We start from the raw sequence: 9,441 nt of genomic DNA on the forward strand, positions 1-9,441 counted from the left end.
CTGTTTCTCGTGGAAGAGATGCTGCTGTTTCTCACGGTAGAGATGCTGCTGTTTCTCACGGTAGAGATGCTGCTGTTTCTCACGGAATAGATGCTGCTGTTTCTCGTGGAAGAGATGCTGCTGTTTCTCGTGGAAGAGATGCTGCTGTTTCTCGCGGAATAGATGCTGCTGTTTCTCGTGGAAGAGATGCTGCTGTTTCTCGCGGTAGAGATGCTGCTGTTTCTCGCGGAATAGATGCTGCTGTTTCTCGTGGAAGAGATGCTGCTGTTTCTCACGGTAGAGATGCTGCTGTTTCTCACGGTAGAGATGCTGCTGTTTCTCGCGGAATAGATGCTGCTGTTTCTCGCGGTAGAGATGCTGCTGTTTCTCGCGGAATAGATGCTGCTGTTTCTCGTGGAAGAGATGCTGCTGTTTCTCGTGGAAGAGATGCTGCTGTTTCTCGCGGTAGAGATGCTGCTGTTTCTGGCGGAATAGATGCTGCTGTTTCTCGCGGAAGAGATGCTGCTGTTTCTCGCGGAATAGATGCTGCTGTTTCTCGCGGAAGAGATGCTGCTGTTTCTCGCAGTAGAGATGCTGCTGTTTCTGGCGGAATAGATGCTGCTGTTTCTCATGGAAGAGATGCTGCTGTTTCTCGCGGAAGAGATGCTGCTGTTTCTCGCGGAATAGATGCTGCTGTTTCTCATGGAAGAGATGCTGCTGTTTCTCGCGGAATAGATGCTGCTGTTTCTCATGGAAGAGATGCTGCTGTTTCTCGCGGAAGAGATGCTGCTGTTTCTCGCGGAAGAGATGCTGCTGTTTCTCGCTGTAGAGATGCTGCTGTTTCTCGCGGAAGAGATGCCGCTGTTTCTCGCGGAAGAGATGCCGCTGTTTCTCGTGGAAGAGATGCGGCCAGTGTGAACGTCCAGTGGAGGATGTGTAAACCTGGTGTTAGAGGCTGTTTAGCTCAGTTAGACTTATTTTTAGTCCTCGGAGAGCAAGACTGCGCTAACACAATTTTGAAAAACAACTTCTACTTAAGTTAAACAAAAGAATATAGCACAGCTTTGTTTAAACAATGCACTGAAGTTTTCTTAGTTCTGTTCTTTTCTGATGTTAAAATTTTGCCTCGTGTGGCCAGTTATTTCAAGCATATAGTATGTTTATATACTGTTTTTACACACACACACACACACACACACACTTTGACTTTCTTCTGCAGAACACAAACAAAGATTTTAAGAAGAATATATGAGCTCTGAAGGTCTATACAATGCAAGTGAATGGTGGCCAGAACTTTGAAGCTCCAAAAAGAACATAAAGGCAGCATAAAAGCATTCAATACGAATCCAGTGCTTAAATCCATATCTTCAGAAGCGATGTGATAGATGTGGGTGATAAACAGATCAATATGTAAGTCCTTTTTTACAGAATTCAACTACAGGATTAGTGTTCTTCGTCCACCACTGAACGCCACCCTGCAATTACGAAATTAACTCTACAGCACTGAAGAACAAAATTAAGAATGGAACTGATATGACAAGATCTCAATTAACAAAAATTGTCTCAACTCACATCCAGATTGCAATATTTATAAAAAATGAAATAAATGTTCACAAGAATTCAACCAAGCTACACTGTTACACTACACTGTAAACTGAAAATTAATCATCAAAAAGGACAAAATCATAGACAACAAAAGAAGAACATTTGATTTTGCCAGGCTGTCTGAAATGTTTGATATGGCTTGACAAAATATTGTCAAACCAAAGCACAGAGACCCAAATAATGCCTTAATGCATTTATTCCAGTGAAACTTTAAAACAATTCCAACAGACACTCAGTCAGAACAGAAACAGCATGGGCACAAATTATAGGCAAACTAATGGCATCAAATCAGCATATTTATGGTTATTCAGTGTCTATGGAGCAAGCACAACAAAACTTTCCTATCTGAATGCATAACGTTTGACGAAATATAAAAAATATTCCAAAAGTATGCCGATCAAAGAAGAGCTCTCCTACCCTTAACACAAAAGAAACCCTAGCAGGACAAGTCTTTGCCTGATACCATATCATATACTTTTGAATTTCATACCAGTTCACTACGACACACACCGGACAGACGATGTTCTACAGAATTACACCAGATGGCAGTGGAGTTATGTAGATACCTTAACACAAAATACATGCGCTGTCTGCTTGATCGCTAGATGGCAGAAGAGTTCGTGCGTGTGACAAAATAATAACACCCAGTCTGCTGTTTAGTAATAAGGTTACAGTTAGACTATCATCATACATCAAGCAAATTCATGCCAAAATCGATTGTTGCAACACCTCTTAATGTTTTGCCTTTCTGACCAGGGGTAAATATAGCACATGGCACAAGCTGCTCACACTCACCCGACCCGACTAAGACTCAACTGTTACCCAAACCCAACATTTCTTCTGCACTTTGTCATTACTTATGTTCATTTACGTTTATTTTAAAGCTGTAAATGTGCAAACTACATTTCTATGCGCGTAATGTTTTTGTGTTATGTAGGGTATTTATAGCATTGCGCGTCTGGCTAGCTTGAAACTAAAGGGGGATTGTAATTGGAATGAGACTTCACCATTGAGATGGTCCTGTTGGATATCACACAATCGGCCACCTGCACATGACACAAATTATGTGTCTGGACAAGACGACTTGTCAACGACTGTTCGGGACATTTCTGAAAGCAAGAGGACAGCCAGCCAAACGGGGCTCCCTTTCATCACAGTATGTATGCCTGCCTCTACGGAAAATAAAGATTTTGGATCTTAGGGAACATTTTCATTTTTTTTTTCCTGCAAAAAAGTGTTTTGATCTATATGTTCACGGTTTTGTCCAGTTACCATCCCCCCCCCACACCCCAATTTAAATTGTATTAGTCTGTCTATGCTTTTTTACCCGAATGCTTAATATATTTAGTTATTATTGCAATAATTTCTGCTGCATAAAAATGATGTCATTTTTTATTTCCCCTCATTCTGAACCGTAATAGATATATTTTGACAGGGCGCACATCTCATCATTTAAACATGATTTCGATGTTACAGATATAAATATTTGATAATAGGCTAGAATATATCGGGAGTTTATTATTTACTAAATGTATTACAATTTCCAAAAAATAAAATAAAATAAAAAATAAAAAAAAATGTATTTATGAACATGGCAAAGAATAGTACTAAGCTTTGTTGATTCTTAATAGTTTAACGCTGAAGGATACTTAATTTTCAAGGCTGGATGATAAACTATTTCATTATTATTATTATTATTAAAAAAACATCAGATAAAATGCGCATAACCTTTTATTTTATTAGTACTGCTCAGGATTTAAGGAAGGAGGATCTTGAACCATAATACTTAATAATATAATTTTTTATAATTTTATAATAATAGTAATAATAAGAATTAGACAATTATTAATATTAAATAAAAATAACGAAATCAGCAGCAGTATAATAAAAACAATAAAATAGTAGTAGCAGTAGTAGTAGTAGTAATAATAATAATGTTAATGCAAAAAATATTTCGAAATTGTAATCCAATACGGCGAAAATGCAGAACTGTTATATTGTTGTGCTTTAGAACAATGCTCGTTTGTTTAAATGTTCTGCTCCAAGAGAAGCATTATTTAAAACTGTCTTGACATGCTGGCAGATTTATGTATCCTAATCCTTATCGATTTGCGCAAAATGCTAGAAATCACTGTGTTGCTGACTCTGCAGACGCGCGTATAGTACAGCGTAAAATATCAAGCAATGCGCCATTCCAGTCCAAGCACTTCCAGCCCGACATTAAGTATCACTGCCAGTCCTCGGATAGCACGGATCCCAAAGAGGCCACCAATGTGGATTTAATGACAGTGAAAGTATTATGTGGAATCGGATTGAGGGAGATCTAGACATCTGTCAAAAGCGGCCAATAGAATGTACATTAGTAATATTGAACCAAGAAAGACATCGGCAGACCGGGGGAGGATTAAGTACAATTCATAATCTGATCACGAAAACTCGGCTGCTTGAAAGCATCCAGGCAGGCACAATGCAGATGACAAAGGGGGCACAGATCAAGATGCCCTTCTGGTTACATTCACAACCCTCCTGCCTGCCAACACAAGCAATGTGAGTGGGCTTAAAATGTTAAACGTTATCATTGACTGTCAGACTGTCATTTATTTCCTCTCAAAATGTTTTGTACAGAATTCATATAAAGTAAGCATTACATTTCATTAACATTTTATTGAAGTGCTATTTTTAAGTTTTTAAGTTTTACTTTTAAAAGGAAAAACAACCCAGTACTCCTTTGCATAATAATAGATAGACAACCTTATGTTCAAAGGCAAAACGTAGCAACCAACAGAGAGAAAGAGATAATTTATAGAATTTTATAGACTATAGAACTGAACCTCTCTCTGTGTTATGAATATTTAGAATAGTACAGGTATTTTGTACAGTCCATGGTGATCTGATGCAATAGACCTCAGACCAGACTAAATATCTGGGCCGTAACCACAATATAATCTGAGGGGGACAAGAACCCCAACCCCCCCCCCCCCCATCTCATTTGAGATAGCCAATTAAATAGATGAAGACGGGACTCAAATTTAAGGAGCTGAGCGGGAACCTTGTGGATTTTTCCAACGTGAAGCAGCATGCACGCATCAGTGTCAACAGTTCAAGTTAAGTGTCTAGTGTCATGTTAGATGTCAGTATATAACTAAACATGCAATATTTGCACACTATTTTATGACTGAAATATTGTACAGACCAAAAGTAATTTCCAATGGTGCAAACTATTCACCATTTGGCGAAATGAGCCGTTTTGAATTTAAAATATGTCATGTACAGTTCGCAGGGGTGTAAAAAGTACTCCGAAATTATACTTAAGTGAAAGTATGGATACTGAGTGAAAATTTTACTCAGTTAAAAGTCCAAGTATCTAATCAAAAACATACTGGAGTGAAAGTAAAAAAGTATTCACATTAAATTGTAATTAAGTATTAAAAAAGTAAAAAGTAAATCGCTAGAATGAAATCAAGAGAGGAGATTATGTAAGAGAGGATGTTGTTAAATTCATTTGGTTTGTGAAGTCGCCTTTTTACTGTCTGTGAGGATTGTCATATTTCTCACCCAGTGGCATTCACAACCTAGTCATAAAATTATTTTACACTAACAACATTTTTGCAAAGTGAGTTTTATGGGGCCTGTTGTAGGTGCACAGCAATTTCCTGGTGGAGTGAACACTAGAGGCGCTAAAACAACAATGACATTTATCCCCTTTCACTCAAATCACCAGTAAAATGGCAGATTAAATAAACACTTACGTTTCACTCTGTTCCTTACACAATGCTATCTTATGACATATAAACACTTTTACTATAGCGCATGACTCAAGGAAGCTCAGCTGATAGAGTGTTGCATATGCGATGCAAAGAAACGTGGTAAGAGTCCTGAAGAGCATATGAATTGCGATGTCAGAACACCCAACCCCTTGAGACATAGTGAAAGATAAAACAATTCAAAATAAGCTTTGAACCTTTCAACCTTGCTGTTGAGCAGATGGATGAATTCAATAAAATTCATAATTATTATTTATTCAGATTCCATTATTTTTAATATCATTATTATCCTCATTATCATTGCTGGTTTTAGTTATAATTATAATTAATAGATGCCAAACAACAACAACAATAATAATTCAGCAAATAGGGAGTAAAAATTCATAGATATGATTTAAATATAGAGGCAAGTGTAGAAATAAAGGACATGTACACATTTAATTACAAAAGCCTTTTGTTTATATATATATATATATATATATTTGCAATATGAATGATCATTTCATAACTATCCAATCTGTTTAGGACAAAAACCGTCAGTGTTTCTCACTTCGTTTTGAATGAATACATCACATTTAGTCGGGTGGTCACATATGGTCTAGTCACTCAAATATTTTAACGTATTCGAAATCAGATCAGACGCTGCCATTTGTCAATCTGTCATTTGTCGGATGCAGTGAAAAGGCAGTTTCAGTCCAGTAAGACGAAAGAAAATGATCTGCAAAAATTGAATGAGTACTTTTCAAGTTTAAATAAAATTGTAAAGAGTAAAAAGTAAACATTTTTCTTTGGAAATGTAATTAAGTAAAAGTACAAGTATTCTGTTTAAATTGCACCCGAGTAAAGTGCAAATCCCCCCAAATAATAAGTATAATACTTAAGTATTTTTACTCAATTACTTTATACCCCTGACAGTTTGTGATTCATATTGTATGTCATTCATAATTTTGAATGTGAAAACATTAACAGAGCCATTTTCAGCATATCAGGCTTAAGGCAAAGAACGAATGTATGTATATCGTAAAGGAATTAAATGAATGTGGTAATCTGGCAGGCTTTTGAAGTAGCTTTTTAGAAAATTCTCTAAACATGGTAAGACCTGTGACTTGTGACTTCTATTGTGCTTTCAGGTTTTGGCAAGGACAATGTCATATGTTCTTAATGCAGATATTTTTATGTAATAGTTTGAAATCAATTTAAGATTTTCTAAATAATTTCTTTTCTTTAATTCTGAATTTTGTACAGCATCTCCTAAGAGTCTTATTTTTATTTTGAGTATGTCTTTGTCAGGTCTGTGCTCAAAAAAATGAGCCACCAGTTAAAGGAGTATCTCACCTAAAAATGGAAAATGTACTTTTACTCATTTACTCACCCTTATGTTGTTCAAAACCTGTATACTGCTACATTTTCTTAGAACATAAAAATAGATATTTTAAGCAGTTCTATTCCATAGAATAACAGTTTATAGTGAGCAGGAGCTGTCAAGATTCATAAAGGACAAATACTATAAAGAACTATTAAAGGTTCAGTATAAATACATCATAACAGTAGACCCTTTGACAAGTGCACTATATTCCAAGCTTTCTGGGGCCATAGAAAAGCTTAGTGTTGTATGGCCTACTTTTATGGTATTTTTATAATGATTTTTTTTTCCTCTTTGGACCTTGACAGTAGTGCTCAATATGAAGTGTTTTTGTATGGAAAAGAGCAGCGTTTGGATTCTTGAAGAAAATATTGTGTTAAGATTCTACAGGGAGGAAAAAACAATGAGGAACAACTTGATGGCAGTAAATAATTTTGTGTATTTTCTTTTTGCTAGCCAGCTGACACAGTCATGTCATTTTACAGATACATCAGTGATGAAAAGAAATTCAAAATATATTTGTCTTTTCTTTGATACAGCACAAAAAAGAAAGAAAAGATGACTGAAACAGTCAAATTGCTAGCAATGCAGATACAGTGTTTGTCTTGTACTGTGTGAACTTTAAAAATACATGTATCTTTTAAAAACTGCAATTACACAATTTTGGGCCTTTATCGCATTTCAAGCCTTTATTCAGAAAATTATTGCATTCAGCGCCTTTACTTTATTAAAGGACCAAAAAGGACCATTGTATTTGTGACCTCAACACCCGCAATCCCCCCCCCACCTCCCCCCACCACTGTTCAAGACATGGTTACGGCCTTGCTAAATATTGGTGTCAGACAATGGGTACTATAAGCAGGATAGACAACAGACAGCAAAGAGGGATAGCTAATCTGATATAAATATGACATGGGCAGTGGGGTGATAGGGTGGGTGGCGGGTTTGTAGGGGGCTTAATTATGTTGTTGTTGTTGTGCCTTGCTTATTTTTGCTGTTTTTTTAAATGGGGAAAAAAGGGTCCATGAGAAGAGATAATTATACATATTTATGTGTTTTGGGTTTTCTTTCTGGAGACAGCCAAATACCCCATGCACCTGCCCTTTTATTAAATACATTATTGTTACCCCTACTCCAACGAAAAATAAATAAATAAAATATTTGTCCAGAGTCAAACAATTGCACTTATTCTGGAGAGAGACTTCAAATGATAACCAGTTTGCAGCTGGCTAATACAGTATGTACTTTGTGCTGATATAATTGGCTAGACAAGGACATTCCTTGTGTGACTTGCATACTATAAGCGTCTCAGTAGTACTTAACAGATTCCTGCTAGCATTGTGCTGATTGACTAATTGGAACATATGAAATACGTGCGTGCTGACATAGTATTTGATGATTTCCTTTTTTCTTAAGATAACATAATAAACTTTACATACATTTGTAGACAGCATATAACAAACTGATTTGCATAACAGAACATCATTATAATCATTGTCATCACCATCATCATCATCATCATCACTACCATCTGAGAAATGTGTTTACCTTATATTAATTCTCTCATGTGCCACTTGTTCAGTTGTTACATTCAAAAGTACATGTTTAGATCCTTTGTCATCCCAGATCGCAACCATGAAGAATTTATAGATTATGCTGTACATTTTTTAAGCCGATGAGGATTCCAAATGTTGTGTGCGGTTTAAGAGCTGCTTCATTTAAATAACAGGGACAAACATCAAAGGCTCATATGAATCTCATACACCAAACTCAACCGGATATTTCAATAAATTAAAGAAGGGATCCTAAGCCTATTAAGTATAAGAGAAGTAGCCTTGGGTTTATGTGAATCTAGCTATATGATTGTTACCTTTGCTATAGTCTGAAAAACTGTTCTTTGACAGGAGATATACCACGAGCAAACCACTTTCACTGTCAACCTTTAATGTGACTGTCAGGCTTAGCATTGCTATCTCTCTATATTAGAGAGCCTATATAATTGGATCTGCAAAGATGAGATACGGTAGGTTCCCCTGATTTCCATATTTGAAACACCTTGTATAAGAATTCTGCATTTCCAACCCTCTCCTTTATGTGTCAAATTACAATGCTGACAGTAACAGTTCATTAAAGCTGATGTAATGAAAAGAAGATCAGTTTGCCTGTTGAAATTGGCCTGTTTGAAATTTTGATTACCTGATAATGACTCTTGAGTTTGTAGTGCATGCCGTGGATATTCTCTTAGTGCAGCACTCTGAGAACCATGTGCAGTTTCTTGCAACCACCTACAACCATCAATGCATTTCACACAATGGGCCCTAACAATATACAGTATATGAATGTTAGTGAGGTCATCATTGAATGATGCAATCCATATGACATCTTTACACAGATAAATATATACAAAAACATTCTTGAATATCTTTAGATAATCAAAAATGACAAAGGACCAAAAAGATTTAAGGAAATTGAAAAGTTGTGACATAGCACAATGAGCTACATCAATAGTGATAAGAAGAATAAAAATGATTTATAAACCAAACAGCTCAGAGACATTGCTGACCAGCAGTGACCAGTAGCCAATTTATCCAATAAAGCTTGGGATATTGATTATGTCTGACAAAGCAGACTGGAGCGGCTACGACTCCTAAGTGTTAGAGAAAGGCCAAGACTTCTTCTTTGGATAATTAGTTGACTTGTTTGTTTCATACAGATTAATTGATTGCATTT

Source organism: Myxocyprinus asiaticus, chromosome 4, assembly GCF_019703515.2.
Source record: "Myxocyprinus asiaticus isolate MX2 ecotype Aquarium Trade chromosome 4, UBuf_Myxa_2, whole genome shotgun sequence".
Lineage (NCBI taxonomy): Eukaryota > Metazoa > Chordata > Actinopteri > Cypriniformes > Catostomidae > Myxocyprinus > Myxocyprinus asiaticus.